We start from the raw sequence: 21,738 nt of genomic DNA on the forward strand, positions 1-21,738 counted from the left end.
TCTTCCCTCTGTCTCGCCTCCCTAAAGTATTCTCGGGCTGTTCCTCCAACCCTATAACATGGTCTTTCGAATTTCTCCCCAAACACTTTCTTGCACATACAGATGCTTTGACAGGGTGAGAGAACTTAAGTGGTCTGCCACAAAATGTTATTTCTGCTGACGTTCTCACGATGTGTTCTGCTTTTACCTGCCACTTTAACTTCAGTGCAGAGAAAGAATGTTACATATATATTCGCACATGTAAATCGATTTGCTTTCTATTTACACAGTGGGCCAGGTGGTCGACCACAGGTGCGCGAGTATAACCAGAGACCAAATATTATAACATGACAATCACCCAGAATCGAACCTCGAACTGTCGCACGCAAAGCTAAAGCAGCTTAAGTCTAATTAGACATCAATTATCTTATTGAAATGTTACATTTTGATTGCTGATCATAAAGGACAAACTAAAGACTAGCACGCGCGGCAGATTGTCATGTGTGTGGAGGGGGGAGTAGGTGTTATGTCACAAAATAAAACAATTTTCATGTAGACCTATTTAAATAATAATAAAACACGTTTCTTAATGATCAGCTCCTTCCCTTACGACACCTTCGCTTTAAAGTGGTTGCTATTTTTACATCGTATGTAGGTTTAATGTTTCAGTTATTGTGGCTCGTGAGGATCAATACCCAAAGTTCAGTTTTTGCTCGACAATGGTCCTCACATCCTGACCTACTTTTCTTTTTCTCTCTCGGTGTGTTTTCCTTTCTCGCTGTACGACCTTTAAAAGAAGATAATCGATGATAATTTCAGTCTGTAAACCAAACCGAAATGTTTCTTTAGTCTCGGAAGAAAGTCTGAGATTGAAATATTTACTTACGCGCTAACAGCTTGAGCTGGGGATAATGCGAGTGCAATGCCCTGTAGTTGAAGAAGTCGTCTTGGAGAGACGGAGGAGAATGCTCCTCCAGACCACATCCTACCGTTCATGCCCTTTTCAACTCGGGTATATAAGCAGACGGACAATACGCACTGCCGTGTCGTAAAGAAGCATCGTTGGAGAGCTCAAAGAACTAGGACCGACAGAAGGTATGTCCACATCTGGGAAATTACCCAGCATCCCCTATAAAGTTGGCGGAAAGACTGCGGGCAAGGCCTGATGCAGACCTTCTTCAGCAGAAGACATTGAGAAATTGATCTTTTGATACAATGATACTTATGATGATAAGAATATGTCGCTATTGTTGTTATTATTATTACTACCGCTACTACTTATTTGATGGGAGTATGACTCAGCATAAACATTTTACAAGGAAGATAATTTAGTTTCTTTAAAGATTTTTTTTTTTGGCATCTAACTGGTTGTGTCTGTCTGCACTGAGCCTGAACAAAAGATTATTATTTTTTAATACGTGGATTTTGTTTAACCACTTCTCGCGAGACTATTGCAAAGTTCTTATCTCTTAACTGCTGATGTCAATGGCTAACTCTCCGTATATGTCGTTTCTAACCACTTCTGTGTCTTCTTTTCTACAGACCATTCTGTTTGGCTTTGTTACTCTTGTACATAATCGTCTAATAATAACCCCAAGTAAATTTGATAGTGTTCAGCTCATAACCCTCTGCCACATACTAAGGTTTTCTATCCTCGTCCTATTCTTTCTCCTCTAATTCTCCTACTCCCTAACCTACCCCCTACTCTACAGTGATCTCTCTTTCTCATTTTCGTTTTTGAAACTAATAGCCCCGAATGATTTGTGGCGACAACTCTTCAAATGTTTATGTTATTCGATTTATCATTTCATTTGAGCCAAGCTTGTTGATGCGTGGCATGGGTGGAGCGAAATAGTGAAACAGTCTTGATGTCCCTTCCTAGGCTGACAGGTTGACAGCCTGTTCGACTGCATGTTCGACAAAGGGGCAACGGACTTTTGAGTGAGAGGGGGAGAGAAAAATAGATATTGTGACATGCACTTTAAATTCGATCTCTCTCCCTTTCTCTCCTTCTCTTTTGTTACTTATTATTTGTGTGTAATATGCTTCTATCAGGAGCTACAGGTAATACCCCAAGAGAGAAAAACACTGGGGAAACATGCACCTACCAAACATAGCCAAATCATAGAAACAATGATTTCATGTCTCTGTCGCATTTGCATGCACCAAGAACCTCACATAGGCAGGCAGCAATGTCAAACAGTTGATACAGAGTTTCTTCGAATTTTACTGTCATACAGTTTCATTCCTTTGATGCTTGTGCTGCTTCATCCATTACTCAGGACACTTTGAGCTTGACATTCACAGCAAAATATCTTTCATACTGTACAGGGAGTCCAGTTTCACGTTCCATACTTTAGACACGATGAACCACTTACAATTTCCTGCCTATTTATTTACTTGTACTTCAGTTATAGTTCGTAGTCTCCAAACTTACAGATAAACTTTGCTGATAGAAAATATCAGACGGTTTACGAAAACACAGATAACTGAAAGAGAAAATCAAGCTCGGAACAAAACACAAACAAACGAACGAAACAACGCTTGCTTGAAAGCGAGGCTGAGGTTCCCACGGTTCAAGAGAAATGATCCAGTCTCGTCAAAGGCGGTTTTCATCGCCCCTACACGTGTATCAACCGATAACATCTGGGAGGCCAATTACCCCAGGCGCCTATCGTGGCACCTCCCAGCCGCTTCGACAAGGGTCACTAACTCCAAACAATACTCTCCTTCTCACGCCTCGTTGAGGATGCTATTCTTAGAGCGGAAGTGAGACGACGGCTTCTGGAAGGTTCTCAAACAGCTATTCTTCCTGCATTGCATGGACTGCGTGTTCACGGGCAGCTGCCAGACCGTGTCACGTGACATGTCTTATGTTGTGAGAGATGGACTTTGTTCAGAAGCCGCCAAGTAAGCCAATATCTTACAGACAAAGATTGCAGAGAACGACTTGGCAAACGCTTGTCTACGCAACAAAAATCTAGAAATGCAACCCTTATTATGTTTCTTTCAAGTTTTTATCTTCTGAGATACCTGCCGTTTAATAAATTAGTGGCAGATTGATATCATAAGTTTGTTTAGGGGATGAGTAGATGCTTTGTTACTTTCATCTTCTGTCAGTGGATGCATGATAATAATATTTATTTATTTATTGTCTTTTGCTGTTGAAGAGGGTCAGTCGGTTAGTGGTATGCAATATCCCCAAAGAATATTTTTTACAAGTATCGTCAACATAAAAAGGACCGCAATAGTAAATCGCTAGGCGTCTAATACTTATTTCTTCTTTCTATTTTCTTTTTTTTCTTTTTTCGTTCCTTTTATTCGCAAGCAAAAGCTTGTCGCTGTCACGAGTACTAATCAATGATCACTTTGTCATGCACTGACCCCCGCCTTTTCAAGTTCTTTTTGAGTACAGCAGCACGGGCATCAGGTCTGTCGTGCTGAAGGACACTGATCCGGAGACTCAAAGGACCCCGACGACCCCAAGGACCTCCACAGGACCCCGCCCTCTCTGCCCCCGTCGGATTAAATGTCTTTGATGTGATGGACTCTCCTGTAGCGCTCCATGAATTATCCAGCGTGGCGACCCGGCCAGCACCACCCGGCTCTGACACAACCACTGGAACCGAGAAACAGCAGAACAAACAGGAGAGGGAGACAGGAAGAGGAAGAAAGATAGGACAAACATCCTCTGCTTCGAGTCACTTCGCACTTGCACCTCAGTTTCTCAGTTCTCAAAGAGCACCAGCATGGCTCCGGTCTTCCACTTCATGTAGGGTGGGTGAAATAGGTGGATGGATGAAGGGTGGGGAAACCAATTGACCTTCAAATCTAAGAGATGGACGTGGGATGGCAATGTACATGGATGTTAACACCCGCATTTGTTTTGTTTGTTTTCTTGTTGGGTTTTCTTGTGTAACCTTCTCGACTGTAGCGTCCTCAGGGGCCTTTTAGCCGACATCATCTTTCCTGGATATCTTTCTTGTATTTCTTCTCTCTCTGTGCAGAAGCTTATGCTCGTAAGCACTTCTTTCTATCTGATCCTCTTTCCTTCTCAGTTTTTTTCCTCCTAACTTTTATGGCACGGTGTAACCTTTGAAAACATCAAATATTAACGATGCGCAATTTATACAGCGCACAATCACACTCATGGAGGACCATGGGCTCAAACTAGGTCACACGTGTGGGATGGGGAACCTTTTTTTCCTTCAAGGGTCATTTTAATGTTTATAACTACATTCATGGGACATACTAAGTTACCTACTTAAAAATTAGCCTGATCTGTTTGGTCAAACTGTAGTTTCGCCACAGTGTCTTAACACTTTTACAACCTGTACAATCCAGCCTGCCTGGCACCGACTGTCCTCTGAGTCACCATGAAAAGCATAACGAAACAACTGTTTGGAGTCTATAAAATATGTGTTTATAATATGAGAAGACAGAGTAATAAAATATTTTTGCCATTGCACAATTTTCTGTTTGTGGCCGTGAAGTGAAAGTAGCTTATTAGAACACACTTCCTGATGGAGGAGTTGATGACATTTGCAAAGTGTCTGCACACGATGCTACACATTTATTGCGTGAGTTGATATGTTCGCAGAATGCTACGCTTATCAACAGCAGACGTCAAACCAGAAATGGTCTACCCTCGCTTGGGGTAAAGGTCAAGTGCATATGTTATTCCTCAAAATTGTCGCGGGCAGCCGACAAGATGCATGCGTGTTTGTCCCGTCATCTGCCCTGTTCATCTTGTAATGGACTTTCTATGCTCATCCTCCGTTATTACTATTACATTTCTAGTATACATTTGAGTTGCTATGAAAAAAGACTTAGATTTACTGAAACCTGCGGTTGCCTTGGCAAACGATTTCGGACGTTCCTTACACTTCTGCCATAAAGGAATAGAAAGATGGGCAACGATGTGGATGAAGTATAAAAAAACAGTGGAGACAAAGAGGTAACAAAAAGAAAAACAAAGAGTTTTAATCAACAAACGGATATCTAGTCCAGAATTGAAACGTTAGTTCTAAGGAGATTATGTTTAAATAGCTTCTGGTTAAATTCTTCCAGTAAAACTAAGAAGAATTAAGATGCGACCAGTTACTTATGTTCCTTTTTTTAGACTGATGCTTCTCACATTCCTTCATCCGCATATACACTCCTTCCGTCTGCAGCGCGTCTGTGTGCATAGACATACGGGCTTTCGTGTGCGTTGCCTGCACGTGACTGGTCCACGTATCACCCGGGGTTGGATGAGAAACGAAAGCAGACCTTCCAACATCGATCGTTGCCAGGAATAACGGTACTCATTCAGCATGACGGTAGGCTGCAGCACTTCCGCTGCAACACAGGTGCACAGGGGACACAATGCTAATGAGGGCGCGGCACATCTGTCACCAGACCTCTAAAGCCTCTTGAAAACATCATAAATATTCAGAACGACTCTTGAGAGCAGTGTGGCTAGCACAAAAGCTAATCAGTTTTTAATTATTTAAAACATTGTTTTGAAAAGATTCCTTAGCTATGTTTTGAAGATACTAGACACTAGATCTTTATTGCGACAGGGCAGATGAAAAATTTCGGAAAAAAGTGTTTGTTTGCTCGCTCATGCGTGTCGTAGAAGTGCTACCGAGGGACATCAGGACATAAGGACCCATACATAACGACGATCTTCTCCAGTAAATTCTGTAAGCTTCCACTTTCTAACAAAAGTTCTAATTGAAATATCGAGCTTTCATCTGTTCTACATGTCCGTTTGACGACATGTGTTTCCGTTTGATGACATGTATTAGCTTGTTGACAGTATGTCCTGTACCGCGCCTTCAGCTGCCGCCACATGGAGACATGTGCTCTACAACTTCTATCAATGTGATTACTCAGTATTGTAGTTTACCAGTAGTCTAATAGTTTCTATTGTTACATTATTCACAGTAAATAAAGGTTCCAGCTGCAATGTCGTGTTTGGAATTCTTTAATTGCGTAGCGCCGTCTTTGTGGCAACATTTGCTGCTAATCCTTTGACAAACTGGTCACGTGTTCTCAATGCCCCTAGGGGCTTCTGACGCCCATAACAAATATCAGATGCCAGGGTTTTTCATTCGAATAACATCAATATCATTCTTCGTTCTCCCTCCTATTCTCAATCCCTCCCCTAATCTCTTTTTCTCTCATCTCTTAGCTACACACGCCTCTACCCTCAAACCTTCACCCCATCTCCCATTTGTCTCCTCTTGTTTGTCTGCGCGTGTGCTGTTGTTTGTCTATTTGCAATTAAACCTACATGCACGGGCGAACGCGCGTGTGGTCGTAGCAAGCCTAGTGATTACTAAGCGTGATGGGACTTGGGTCCCCAGTCATCGGGAGGGTCGCATTAGGACACAGTCGAGTGAAACATTCTTTCAGTCATTACTCCAAAGAAGTTTTGAGACGCCCGCTTGGCGAACCGAGCCAATTGTCCAGAAAATAGCAAATTTATTACAGCACATCTCCGCTTGTCTCTATCGACCAGCGGTGGGAGGGACGAAGCTTCCCTCCTCCTGCTTGCACCACCGAGTGTTTCGTGGCAACAAGAGACAACTCACCCCTTGAGGGGCAAGCTCCTTACTTCCGGTATACTCTCCCCTCGCTAGAGACAATGTGATGACTTTGTTTGCTGCTCTGACGTCTATAAATCAGCCTCGTTCTTGATATTGTACAACAACAACAAAAGACTTAGAATCAAACACAAAAAGGACAGAAATAAACAGAGAAAGAAAGAACAGACAAAAGCAGAATAGAAGAAAAAAAAAGGCAGAAATGTAGGAAGAAAAATACAACGACTAACAGAAATAAACGAAGAAAATAACGAAACAAAGCAGAGAAAGAGAGGAAGAAAAAAAAAAGACAAGGAGTTATAGAAAGTTAATTTATTAATTATTGATAGCCACGCAAGGATGTTCAAGCTGTGTGATCGCAGTGTGTGACGCCAGGATGCTTCTTGCCCTGCTGACCCCAGCTATGCATGACCTGTGCCCTTCATGCTTCTGTGTGCGTCTCGCATCGCTTGTGTGATTCTTGCTGCATATTCATGAGCATCTCTATTCTGTTCGACTGGTGTGGAGGATCTTCCTTAATCCCCATCTTTTAAGCGTCGAAAGTTTTGTATTGTTGACTCTGATCAGCCCGACAATAAAGGAAGGAGTTAGCACATTTCCATTAAATTGTGATATGAGGTCTTCTTTTTGTTTAATTAGTTATAATCGTCGTCGTCGTCATCATCATGCACGTCATGTAATTCTCAGAGTAAATATTTCCTTTCCAATCTTTTTTAGAAAGCTATTAATAATCATCGACATTTTTTCGAAAGTTAAACTTTCTTTGTGTCAGCAGCAGAAATCGAAGGCCGCTCTGGCGGTGACATTTCTCCTCTGGACTCAGCCAACGCCGACGGCAACATGGCGGCACAGAGCAGCGCCACTTCCTTGCACGATGACATTTGTAAGGGCAGGTTGTATGTTAGTGAGTCAGCAGCTCGTCTTTCTGACCTCAGGGTTAGTAGCTCTAGGTACCTCGCTACAGAAGTCCTTGACCAGCTTGTAGTTTTGTTTATGTTGCTAGTCCTTCCTATTTCCGATTTTTTTCCAAGATACTTTGTCCGTTTGTCTCCGACTGTGTGTGTGGTCATTTAACTTACAGGTTCCTTTATAGATTTTAGTCTTTCTCTTTAAACAATCAAGAAACGTGAGACAGCTAAGAGAATACTGAGTGGTGGAGGAAAGCATCCTCTCCTCTTCCCACCCCGGAATCTCTGTTTATTTGTGAGTTGCGCATTGCCGACCCTGCGCGGCACAAAAAAATCAAAATGTTATGATCTATTGAGGTTTCTTCTTATAATCGTCCCGAATATTCATCATCTCTTTGCTTTCTTCTTTGTTTCCTTCTTTTTTGTCTCTCTTTCCATCTATCAATCTGTCTTCTTATGGTCATTTTTCAGCGTCTTTTTGCGATCGTTCTTGGTACTCTGTGCAAATTAAGGCAATGAGAGGAACTCATCTTCTATGTCTACACTTGCCCACTAGTATGTGTGCACCATGTCAGGTGGGCTGGGTGAGAGCTAAGAGGAGCTGCTCCACAAACAGTTGTCAGAGGGTAGCACTCTGCTCCTCCATCCTCGCCGCTGCGGTGACACAAGCACAAGAACATGTTTCACCAAAGCTTATCTTAATCTCATGATTCCTACCGGTTCAGGACGATCAAACGATCAACATCAATCCCTGTTTTGTGTCTTAAGTAGGAAGAATGCCAGTTCCCCAACCTCCGGATCGATCATAATTGCGAACTAGGATCAGGGTGGTAAAAGGATCCGACTACGTGCTGAGGCAACCTATCGTCTGCTCCTGGAGAGCAGCACCGGGCGCTGGATACTAAGACCCACAGCTTTACTAAATGACGGCCATAGTCCCTCCCGCCCTCAGCACCATCCAGGCTCCGGCTGCAGCTCCAGCCTGCAAAACATCCTGACTACCATGTCCTAATTCTGCTTCGCCGGCCCAGAAACGTGCCCTCTATCCTTCTTGCACAGCCAGCAGGCTCCCAGGTGTAAATCAGCACTGTTTTATGAGTTCCAGATCAATGCACGGGCTGCTTCGTGCAAGGAAACGCTGGCGACCATCACAGACGTTTGCTGAAAGACTTAAGCTTACGCCAAGTACTATGTACTCTTTCTTCACCCCCGCCTTCCAAGCTACATATATATAAAAAAAACGAAACAGCGCCGGCAATTATGTCCTCATCATCAAAGCCAGAACCGTCCTAGATGAAGGATTAGATCGATGATATAGACGTGTACAGCAGCAAGGAAGACATGAAGGATTTGTTCCTCTGTATAAGAGAGACAGTACTGCAACAAAGAGGCGTTGCCAGGTGTGTGTGTTACTATGACAGAGACAGAGAATCATGGAGGATGTCCAACATTTCTCAGCCAGTAAGATCATGCTACTATCAGATCATTCCAGCTGTCGTCCCAGAAACAAAAGTCTCTTCTTTCTCCTTTCTCTTGCTGGTTGTAACTCTATCATGCTCAGGACCTAAAGAACACAAATGTTTTGTCTTTGTCCCACTTGGTAATTTGTTCACCGTGTTTGGTAGATTAAATATATCACATATTTGAAAAGAAATGTTTAGAAAGTTCGAGACTCAAAAGTTCAGCACAAACTACGTGACGGAATATAATAAATCATATTAGGAATAAATTTTTGTATTGTTTTATCTTCCTGTCACTTAAGACCTTTACATCGCCCACAACCGACAATTCCCCTGTCTTAAAAACGTTCCGTTACACGGATTCCACTTTGATCCCCTAAAGTCCTGCTACGCATCGACAGCTTGACTTAACGCACTGACAACATTTTTCTTAAAGAAAAAAGAAAAAACTAATGTTGGCGTGCAATTCTAAAACTATTTCATCAGAAATTAAATTTGCGGCGGCACATTATCCAGAATGACCTGCTGCACTCGGTCGTAAAACTGTCCACGAGTCAGTGGTGCCAAGCAGTCATGCGAACTCCATGGCACTCGGTCACGTATGTCCAAATAGTCTCAAAGCGGAAGCGAAACACCAATCATTCAACTTCCATCAGGACAGGAGTTGTCCGTCCACAGTGCAGACAACGCAGACGAACAGTCTTGTGACACTCAATCATGAGGATGTGTTGGGGTCTGTGGGATGATGGGGGAGAGGGAGAATCCCTCGTCTCGTCAAACCTCGTGTCCAACATCTTGTTACTTCAGAATTGTTATGACGACCCACGCACGCACACACCTACGTGTAAACTTGCATGCCTGCACAGACACACACACATGCATGGGAAGAATGATCCCACAAAATAATATGTGCATTTTTGTCATTACGCAGTGAAGAGTATTAAAAGGAAGAAAATTCTGGCAACATTCAAAGAAAGATGCATACACATGTAGGTCAATCCAGCAAACCGGAAACTGTAAAACTACATTTGCAGAACATCTTGAAACATTCCCGGATGTTGGGAATGATGTCTTAGTTCAAAACTAGAAAATATCTTTAAGTACATTTTTGCAGCTTCCCAGCGAACAGTTTTGAAAACTTCCTCTAAAACGAACCCTTACCATCTACAACCCTCACCTTAAACCAGAACTTTAGCGATGATGACGTATATGACTTTGAACTGCACACACACACATACAAGCATGCACGCATGCCAACAAACACACACACACACCGCTGTTGATGTGACAATCAAAACTGTACGACAGCTGGCCAGAAGCTCAGTTTGATAGTTTCGTGTAGAGATAAATGTTCTCTCGTCTTCAAGTCATTGTTATTTTAGCCATGTTATGAAAATCGGGAAGAAAAACACATCAAAACAGTGTACACAAAGATCTCTATCATGCCAGAATGTCTACAAAGTCAAATGTTTACTTGAGGGAGAAATAACATATTACAGAACACTTGCAACCTCCCACACGGCGGATACAACAGTTGGACGTTATCGGCACCAGCTTATCTTCATGATTTTATATATGAACACCAGCTGAAAGAACAGACTCTGCTATTTCATTTTTTTCCCAGCGAAAATTTTTAAAAAATAAGGATAAAAATCGAAGGAGGGAGAAAAAAACACGGGTATATAAATAAACAAGCCATAAAACGTGGGAAACATAAGGGTGTATGTACTCATTTCCGTCAGAGATTTTAGTGAAGATTTGTGTAAAATATAAAAGGCAACGGACTCAGCAAGAGAGAAGAAGAAACAATAGAGAAGAAAAAGACTAAACAACAAGAGCTCGGGAAAAAGTGATTGATGTAGAATTGGACGTTGAAAGCTACAAGCAAGCAAAGGAACAAAGAAAGCAGAATGCGAAGAAAGGAAGGAATTGCCAATGAGCATGTCTTCTAGTCTGGCAAAGCATCGCTTACCATGGATGGCGTTTTAGCTTCCTTCGTGATTTAGGGAAAAAAAGGAAGGGCAGAAAAGTCTTCATGCAATGACATGCAATGCAGATATCCCTCCATGGAGACGCCGTTCTCTTCTGACGCAGACGTCCAGCTCCACTTGCAGCGGGCGTTAACTCCTGCACACCCAGCTCCTCCGACATTCCGTTAGGTCACAAGGTGGCGGGGTCCCTCACGTCGGCGATGAAATGTGGGGCAGAGAACGAGGAAGGAGGGAGGATACATCCTGGCAGCAAGGATGGAGGAGTAGTCCGCTGAATTTTCTGGCTTCGGGGTGTTAAAAAATGTCTTCGGCGTCCACGATTCTCCGAACGCCGTGCCACACTCGTCCACCTGTCTCCGTCTCATGTAATCAGCTTTGGGGTTGATTGTGGACAGGGATCTGTTATAACATCACAACGATGCATGCGGCATGCTTTCATAACCCTGTCATCTAATGCCCTCTCGCCCTCAAGCTTCGTTCTTCGGCATCCAGGATTCGTTTGGTTGCCTTCATTTCTCTTGAAAAATTTTGGCAAGCAAGCTCCCCCTTTATCCACTTCTTTCCACTTTCATCGAATGCCCCTTTTCACCCCAAAGTTCAGAAATTGTGCTTTGGAACTTTCTTGTATTGGCGGCCTGTTTTTGGAGGATGATGTCTGACTTTAATAATCTGCGAAGCATTCCGCTTCCTTGTTTTGAAAAATGTCTCTTCCGGTAAGCAAAGAAAAGAAGTTGCACACCGAAAGACACCCGGCGTGTTCGGAAGGAGTGTTTTAGCTGCAGCATAGTTTCTGTTTGTTATCTCCAACGATGCTACATTTCTCTTCACTTTGCGACTTTCATAGCATCCAAACCTCTTCCACCAGAACTTATTTCTTTTTTGCGTCAGATTTATTGTTCCTCTTTCTATCCTGTGTGATTTTTTCCTGTCTTTGTTGTTCCCTCTGTTCTTTCACATCTTTACTCGCCGTCAGTTTTCTCGTCATAATCAGACCATCGCAACAAATACACTCAACACGATAATTTCATGCGTATCCTCTCACTTCGCTGTGTCCACACCATTAATGTCACATAACACAGCAGTGTCAGCGACGTGGGATTTACAAAAAAAAAAACAGTCATCAATGAGCTTTTTTTTTTCTTTTTTTCTTTTATTTTTTTGGTTTCCTAACCCTGAAGAAGGCTATCTGGTTATAACTTTGGCACACTACCTGACTTTCCTGTCTAGGGTGCTTCGGGAAAATTTTAAAGCGTTTATTTCGTCTGCGAAATCAATTTTCAGGGACGTGCTAAAAGCACATTTATAAGGTGTTTGGCATTCAAGGCACGGGCAACGAACTCTTGCTGTAGAAGAGCAGTTTATTGGTAGGAAAGGTAAGAGTGTGCATGTCTGCCTGTTTTTTGTGGTTTCTTTTCTTTTTGTTTTTTGGGGTTTTTTTTTTTTTTCGTAACCCCGCGTTAGGAACGAGCAGTCGTTCTGATTGGCTAACACCACTCTGACGTGCATAGAAGGACGTGTGCAAAATGACCTTGACATAACGGAAAAGCATTAAGCGAAAAACTCTCCCTTCATTATTTCTTTGTCCTAGTCTGTCACAAAGAAGGTAATGTGGAATGTATTAAAAGACCGAAGTATAAAATCTTTGCTTGATACGGTTTACGATCAATTAATTTAATTAACTTTCTGTCTGATTGCTTTTTTCGTCAGCAGGCCTTTCTTTGTTGTTTGGGTAACTGTTGATCCATAATCATCTTTCATGCACGTCTCCCCACGGTGAAATGTACTTTACAATTTAATTAGTAAAAATTATTAATGATTATTATTTATAGTTGACTTTTCTTCTCCACCATCTTTTTTTCTTCTTTCACTTTCCGTATTTTTTTTTTTTCTTTTCTTTCAGCGAAACAACCAGCTGCCAGTTCTGACGTCGAAGAAAGACAACTTAGGCAGAACGAAACAAACAACTTTTCACCTACCTAACATTTAAGACTCCATCTTTCTCAACCCGGAAGGAAGGAAGCTAAACAACAAGGCCTGGCGGCAGCTGCACCCCTTGCACTTGGCGTGGCAGGTTTGTCGATTGGCCCGGTGGCACGACGGCTTGTGGAAACAATTATGGCATGAACGGCAACAGCAAGCGTGGAAAATGCCTTCCACAAACCAAGTGCAACGCTCGCTGTTGTCAAAAGGGGCCCGCCGTTCGCTCACTGGGGCCGTTGCCAACGACGTTTGCACGAAATGCCAGGATGTGAAGTCACGCGACGAATGACAAGAGGCACGGCCATGTTGGCCACGTCATTGGCCTGCTCGGTCACCGTCTGCGTGCGCAGGTAAACATCGAGTTCCGCCGGAGGATTGTGAGACAAAGTAAACACGTGTAGTGGAATGGCTTGGTGGTACATGTACCATGATTGTCCCTCCCTTTCCTTCCGGTGCTTGTGAAGAGCTATCCTAGACGGACATGCGCTGTCAGACCTGGGACTAAATTAGTCAATTTTCACATTTGTACTTTTCAACAAGTTTAGAATTGTCTAATACTTTATTTTACATTTCCATTGCTCCACTTCATACAGAACTAGCAAAGAATTTCGAGAATATTCAGATCTTGTCTATCCGTGATTAGCTGTTCGCTAAGCGCGATAAAAATAAAATTTATAAAAAATTCATTACTTTTCTATTACAAGTGTCGCTCAGACTGAACTTCTTAAACTTTATTTCCATCTAATTTATCGGGCAGAATACCACTTTAAAATGTCACTCACACAGCATTAAAACTGTCAACATTTCAAGCCTATCGACGTATTCTAAGAGCGTACTTACGAAATTAAATCATAATGACTTTCTGCCTTTGCGCATGTCAGCCGTTGTCCAATAAAAAACATCCTGCGCTAGTTTAAAAATAAACAAGAACTGGTCGTTTCCAGAGAAACGTACTGGAGGGGAAAAAAAGTACAATTATTTTAGATCCCATATGTGAGAAAAGTTTAAAAATGTGGGACGACAATCGGCCAAGGGGAGGCGAACCTGTGGAAGGACTCGGCGGCTCCAGCTCCGTGCTGACGTACATCGATGGTGCCCCGCCATAATGGGAGACTGACATTAATTTTGAGGGTGGCGATTGGGCTCAGGCCAGAAAACTAAATTTAATTCCGTGTTTGCTATTCGCTGCTTTAACATTGATTTTGCTGCAGGCCGCAGATTTCGCTGTGCGTCATTTGAACTTCGTTATTACTGGAGGCAAAAAAAGTTATCCTCGCGGTCCCGGCTACCACCTGTCGCTCGATCTTCGACCTGGACAGAGAGTTGTGCTTGTTATTTAAAATTTGCTAACCTTCTGCGCACCCCACCCTTCTGTCTCTGGCGAAGACTAGTTGACTGTATTTTGCAGTAAAATTCCGCAAATAGCAATCAAATCCAACCAATAACTTTCTACAAATATAACATAAAAAATAACAGTTTTATTTGCGAAATTCTCAGTTTTTAATACCTACCATTACAAGATTTTCTATGAGTACTTTGAGAGAGGTTTGAGTTCAAACAACCTATCGAATGAGCTTTTCCACCGGCAAAGAAAGAACTAAACACCGATTTTGATTAAACAATGTTAAAGGAAAATATATTTGTCAGTATTTTGCAGAAATACCTATGCCTAATTAAAAAAAAGATGGTTTCACTAGATAGCTGGACAGAAAGAGTAAATCTCTGTGTACAAAAAGACCAAGATTGATGAACCTTTATTTACTAATACAATGATCAATGGACTACATAATTATTATGTCAGTCGAGAGCAGCGCTTTAAAAAAATTGTTTAAAAATCTTCCCTACGAGAGTTAAGGCTGAAGTCTGTAAAGAAGTGAGAACAACTGACTTTAATCAGCGTCGAGTGTGATTATTACATTATAGTTTCTTCCTGCAAGAGTTTTGTACATTTTTAGGGGGAGAAAGAACCGACGCCCATTTTCAAGCGGTAATCAGGAAATACTGAGCTGCGAACCGGACAGTTCTGAAACAGGAAGAACACTTCTTTCATCGAGACACATCGCCATTAATGCCATCAGCGCCCAAGCACCGGTAACTACGACAAGGAATCGTTATAGCCTCAGATCATGAAGTAGTCTATTCAATCCAACATTTCCATTCATTTTTATCCATCTCTCTCTCGCTTATTTGCTCTCTCGATTCGTCATGCTGCCCCATCCCTCCACCTTCTGTTGATCTTGCTTTGTTTGTTCTTGTTTTGTGTGTTCTCCGTGTTTTCTTTCCATTGTGATCCCGAAGATTGAACTAGACCATGGAGCAGGGCTGCATGAGAGTTTGTGTCTTTTTTCCACCCGCGACAATGGCCATAAATGTGAAAGGGTGAGCGTGGCCTACAACCACGTTTATGTGTGGATGGAATCCTACAAAGCCTCGTGCAGCCTCCACACAGCCCAGCGCATCCCCGGCCTGGCAGCCATGAGTCTGGCGGAGGATGACATCCCTGGCACCCGTCACACCATCCGTTGCTCTGTCCCCGCAGAATTTCAACCGACGAGATGCTCAAAGGAGCTGCTGGAGCAGATCATACGACATTTTTAGCTGCGGAAGTTTTGCTGCTCTTGTGTCGCCAGTTGGAATGCCACCAGACAAAGCCGCCACCATCTCTAAATGTTACCGTCTTGGGAACCTTTCTGAGCAATGTTGTCTTCTGTTGATGGTTGTGTCTGTCTTAAGAAAGTTCAAATAATCTGTACGCGTCTTATTCTCTTTGTTCCCTCTCTCTCTCAAGCTCTAGCTCGCCCTTTTTTTTTTTCTCGGTATGGTTAGGTGTTTGCCACAACGAGGATATCAGTTACTGGTTCGGCATAAAATATCACATCGTCTCCCCGTTCCACAGTTTCTCATTCCTTCTCATTCATTGTTCTGTGCCTGCACCCTCCACCCTCCTAGCCCCCTTTTCCACGCACACACCCACTCACGGTTCAGTGAACCAACTTTGCCTGTTGTACCCAGGCTATTATTTTCATTCTATCTCATTCAGGTGTTGTTCAAACACCCAATACAATGTACTTTACAAAGCCTTTGACTTTATCTTCTATTATTACAGCTGTTGTTCCAGCTGATACATAGACAAACCCGATCCATCCATCCATTTATGTCTGTACCAGTAGGTTACGTGCTTCTGATCATGCGTGCGACTTGCTTATTGTTGTTTTCTCTGCACAATGTTTACTCATCGCACGGTGTGTGTGTGCGAGAGACAGAGTGTGTGTGTTCTAATTCCATATTTACTTGCAGTCCCCCTCCTCTGTTTTCGTCCCACTACTTCCCGAAACTGAAAAAAACGTGCAAGCAATCACCGCAAACATATGCAACACTTAACGAACAGATGATTTATGATAAAGAAAACTGAAATAGGAATTTTACTTACAATGACGGACACTGCAGGTCAGCACAAAGGTCACCCATCCAGTGAAAGATGTAGTGTAAATTAGCATCCAAAGCTTCGGTACGCTGTGAACCTTTCAGCTCTTGTCACTTGTTCTAGAACTTTCCAGCCTCCAGTGAGATTATTCAATTACTTCAGCGACGACAAGACTGTGGCACGAAGCAAGTTTCCGTTTTCTATGTAAGTCTTATCAGTGGCGTTTGTTTTTCACGCCCGACCATCGATCATGTCAAGTTGGTTTGAAAGCTAATAGTCGAGCAGACCACACGGACTCACCACGGAACCTCCCAGCAGAACCTGAAGCAGAATCGAGTCTCGAAGACCGCGAGGATCGTGAATAATCAAAGTCTTGGTGCTTGATGGTTGGTTGACCAACATTTCGTGCGCTCGGTCACAAGAAACTGTAGCAGTGCACCCGGCATACCCGGCATACCCGTGGCTCGGGGGACGACTGTGCTGCCGTAGTCACGTCTTCCAGATGCGGCGATACATGCAGCAGGAGAAGAGTAAGTTTGTGGAAAGTCTCGCGGGGAATCTCGGGGCAGTCACACGAGACTGATGCGGGCGATGGCGAGCGAGGCGCGTGTGGAATGCACGCGAGCTTCTGTGGACGAAGCAAACACAGCGGGGTGCACGTTGACGCCTGCAGGGTGCACAAACCCGACCTTGACTACCACCCGACCGTGCAGTGGGGGGACCAGGGGGGAACGAGATGCTAGCTGCCACTCTCCGCCTCAGAGCCAAGCGTGCGGTCGCGTTCAGGGTCAAGCTCCAGGTCACGTCTGGGACAGAAAGCGTTGAAAATTAGGTTTCAATATGACCCATCACTCACATCCCAAATATATTTGTATGCCTTTATTCCTTCTTCCCTTCCTTTCTTTTTTTTATTTTAAGAATATCAGTTATATTGAAAAGTGTAAGCTTAGTTCTACAAAAAAAGCATCCTAGATGTATGTGACCTCATGTGTAAACCTTATGATGCTGAGAACTGAGCTGCATGTTATCATATACACTAGGTACATCGCTCCATTCACTCTCTAATTATTTCTTTTCTTCTTTCTTGCTTTACCTCTGTCCTCTTATTTTTGCCGTACATACGGTAGACTGGAAGAATACATGAACAGGTGACATATATATATATTACTTTTTGTCTATCAATTATTGTTAAGTTATGGTTGAATATGTTTGGAAAGTGCTGTCTACACATATATTTATAACATATAAATTATAGATATGTGTGAATAAATCATTGAAAAAAGAAAAGAAATCATGAGCTTTAATTTCTTAACGTTTTTAAACCCATGAGTTTCACGAGTTTATTATATAAAGAAATTGTTTAATGATCTTATATCGTCTTTATGTTTTGCTTTTAATTCGTATGTGTGTGTGTGTCATAGACTCTCACCTGGTTAGGTTGTCCCGGTTCCTCCTCAACGTCGAAAGAGCGGGTGAGTGCCCCCTTCTGTATTCTCCTCCCCTCCCTACCCCTAAGTGATGCACTGGTTGTCTCCTCTCCTCCCGTGCGGACAGCCGTGCTCATCACTGATGCAGCGGGGTTCGAGTGCCCTTGGCATATTCCAGTTGCGATGTCGAGGAATATCCAGGGTTAGGGAAAATCGAACATGGGAAAATTAAGCACAAATGCAGCAAGATGTTCGAGTCCGCTCCTGTAAATGTGGGTGCGAATGGCGAAAGTTTGTCCTCCTCACCGCAAGCGTCTTTCGTGGCTCGCAAAATCTCCTGAAAGGTCAAAGAAATATTTACATTAGGCCGCACGAGAGACCGTCTGGACTGTTTGTTAACAGCACAAGTTGCAAATGGACGTGTGGTATTGTTCGGCCATAGCAGCTAATCGAAGGAGCAAGTAAAGAATGCTATCAACGTCCTCCACGCAGAAAAAAAGGGGGGAAAGCTGAAAAAAGAGCACCCCACTGATGCCTGGGTGTGTCTGCCATCTTCTACTCTACTTTCCAGCTAACAGTCTCGTGCTGGATCGGTGAAAGGTAAAGGTGGGCGGCAACGGTGGAAACTAGAGCAGAGAAAAAAAGTCAAACTACGTCAACAAAACAAAGTTTCATTTTAAAATCGGTCGGGGGTTTGTTATTTGTCTCCATGGGATCCCCAGAGACTTCTGCTTTGCAAAGGTATATCCTTAGTTGTTGGCTTGGAAACAGAACATCATTTACCTTCCTTGTCTCTGGGGTCTGTTGTTTTATCCACAGGTAATGTAAATATATCACGCTTGACTTACTAAATGTCTACAACTTCATCCAGTCCTTTGCCAGGTATTGGTATACAAGTAGTAAAAAGACTTTAAAAATCTAGTTCATGGCCTTTAGAAAGACCAGCATCATCTCAATCATTCATCTGTATTACCGCAAACACAACAGAATATTTCATGTCAAGATCGACGCAAAAGATGTAAAAGTGCAAGTAGAGAAAAATTCAGAATAAAATACAACCGACAAAATGAAGAAGTTGCAGCACAATTAAAAAGAACAAAAGCAGATAATTCAGCTTAGAATTGTCTTATGTAACAGAAATCGAACTTTGCGAAGACAAAGTGAGAGAGGATGCAGTTTTTCAAGCGATCACTGTCAGGGGCTTCTCATGGACAGGTTGTAAAGCGACACCTGAATCAATAGAAAGTTCAACAAAAAGCAGAGAGACAAGCGAGCAAGCAGTGTCGTCGTTGTTCAACGCCATCACGAACCACGTGCGCACACAGAGCGTGGCCAGGCGTGTCGGCGCCACCCGGGGTGGCCAACACTTCCTTTTCCACAGTTCTCTATTATTTCAGTGTGTTTTTATTTCCTTTCTTGTTATTCCAGACTTGAGTAGGATGACTGCTGTGGCTGTTGCTTGTCATCACCGTGACATTCTGTAGACGGAATGAAGGAAATGGCGGTATTTGAAGGGAAAAAAAGGAAATAGCCGAAAGGACGAATCATCACAACACCGTCATCGCCAATATCATCACACCACCTCGCCCACCATCACAAACAGCCACTCATCATCATCATACCCATCAGCAGCAACAGCCGGGTGTTAAATGAAATGTGTATTATTACCTGAACATCTGGAGTTTGAAACCGGCTTCACGCCAGGTGTGGGGGAGAAAAGACAACAAATCAACAAGCTATCATCAAATGTACCGTAACTTAAAATACTGACGGGGGTGAGTGGGTGTTGGAAATTCGTTATTTCGCGTGAAATATTGAAAAAAGACAAACATTTTTGCCTTCAGAAATAATCCTCCCAAGGATGGAAGGGACGAGTGGGGGAGGATGAAGGAGTCCGTGGAAGGAGGGGTTGGGCGCTAACTGCGGAGCCGATTGCAGCCTGCATGGACACGCATCATTAAGTGCTCGTCTAAAATCGACAGATGACTCAGTCCACAATCTCTGTTGTCAAGGCTCCTTTTCATTCCATTTCCATCCTTGTCTGCTCTCTCTCCGTGTTGTGCCTACTCGCTCATGCTGATTTATCCGCCATCTGCTTCTGGTAGTGAGCGCGGGTTGTAAGCAGCCTCCTCGCAACAGCAATCGAATCTCACGATCATCTTCTAACTGATGCTCGAAGTAAAATTGCTTTTCTTGGCGTTCAGTCCCACACTTACATCACATCTACTTGCATGACAAAACAAGGTAAATGTCGCCTCGGTGGAAAAGAAGCAGTAGTGAGTGCAGGTCATCAAATGAAGCTAAGATCGAATCAAAGTTTAACTAAAGAGAAACAAATACCTACATGTAGACTGATGTAACAACAGATAACCTATTTCTAAAACTACTGCTTTTCGTAAATAAACAACATCAGGAAAAACATCTACGGAGATTATAGTTTTAGGAAAATAAAACAAAACAACATGAAATGAAAAGACAAGGAAGAATAAAAAGGAAAATGTTTCGATATGAGGGGAAAAAATCGATGTTGCTGTCAGAAGGCAGTGTAAATACCACAAGTTAAATGTTTTCTGTCAAATATTCCATCAGTCCGTGCAACTCGTCAGCCAGGCGAAAGATGAATTAATACATGCTAACTTCCAGCCACATCGAAATAACAAGAGAAAAAAGTCAAAACCTGGTTTGCAACTGTCGCTTTGACACTCATACGGACATTGCGACACCTGGTGGGAAGTCCAAGCATCCTGTCACAAACATACAGGCTGTCAACCTTCGCTAAATTTCTCCTTTCGGCACATCATCTTTTTCCTCTAAACAAATCTCACAGTCATCATACTTACAGGTTCTTATCATCTAGAAACTTGTGAAGTGGACACTGGGGAACAAAGTCAAACTATTGCCTCGGTCACATCCAAGTTGTCACCAGCCCAGGCCGCACGTCACGGTTTCTCGCCGAGAAAAGAAGTGACGATGTTGCTGCTGCTGCTGGTGGTGGTTGTGGTGGTGCTGCATGTGAAGCTTGTGTGTGGCCTGCAGCACGACAGACGCGGCGCGCACATGACTGGGTTAGTTGTGTAGTGGTTGCCGGGCTGGCCTCGCCACCTCCAGTCTTCCACAACAGAGTGGCGTGCACGTGCCCTCCACTGGCCGGCGGTGCTGTACAGCAGGTCCGGCAGCAAACAGCGCTGCGCAGGTCGAGCCGCAGCACGCGCGGCAACGCTCCGAGCTGTGGACGAGGCGATGAGAGGCCTGTGCGCCTTGTTAGCGGCATAGACACGCGCGGACACAGTCACACACACACAGACATACATTAGCGGCATAGACACGCGCGGACACAGTCACACACACACAGACACACATTAGGGCATACACACGCTCGGACACACATACACAATGTCGCGCGCGCTCACTTTCCACAAGTAAGTACAGTTAGCCATGCGAGTCCAAGATGGTACTGTAGCAGCAATCAAGTTCTCCACGATGCCAGTCGTCGCCGCTCTACAGGAGCACCATCACCAGCAGCACCAGCAACGCAGACCACAGCACCGTCACTTCGTTTGTTTTCACACAATGTATCAAGGCTGCTTTGTTTTCTTTCCTGTTTTTTGTTTCTTTGTTTCTTTCTTGCTCTCTAAAGGTTAAGATAAAGGTATAAAGGTGTATAGTGGTTGAACTGGCAGTGAATTATAAAATGTATTTTTGTTTGTGAGCGTATTTATTGCTCGAGCATCTTTTTCTCAACTGACCTTTATCAATCTACTTTTATAGTAAGATGAGAAGAATTTATTTGTCAGGGACATTGCATAAAGAACATGTCTTAACGATGCTTTCGTAGTACAGACTTACAGCTGCCACTACTTGTACGTCTATATATATACAACGTTGTAAACATAAACAAACTAAACGCACGTGCAAGGAATATCTGTTACAACAAACTAAGCGTTACATTTTGAGGGATGTAGGGTTGGTAAATATA

General features: G+C 43.2%; 1 long non-coding RNA gene across 1 annotated transcript; it reads right to left on the reverse strand.

Annotated features, from left to right (window-relative positions):
- Window positions 1-5,064: 5,064 nt before the first annotated feature.
- On the reverse strand, window positions 5,065-21,109 carry LOC112563799. Its single transcript, XR_003099128.1, has 4 exons — window positions 20,603-21,109; window positions 17,765-18,099; window positions 16,342-17,141; window positions 5,065-5,319 (listed from the first exon to the last, which is right to left on the reverse strand). It is a non-coding gene; the product is annotated as an uncharacterized LOC112563799 (long non-coding RNA).
- Window positions 21,110-21,738: the final 629 nt, after the last annotated feature.

The sequence above is a fragment of the Pomacea canaliculata genome, linkage group LG5 (genome assembly GCF_003073045.1).
Source record: "Pomacea canaliculata isolate SZHN2017 linkage group LG5, ASM307304v1, whole genome shotgun sequence".
Classification (NCBI taxonomy): domain Eukaryota; kingdom Metazoa; phylum Mollusca; class Gastropoda; order Architaenioglossa; family Ampullariidae; genus Pomacea; species Pomacea canaliculata.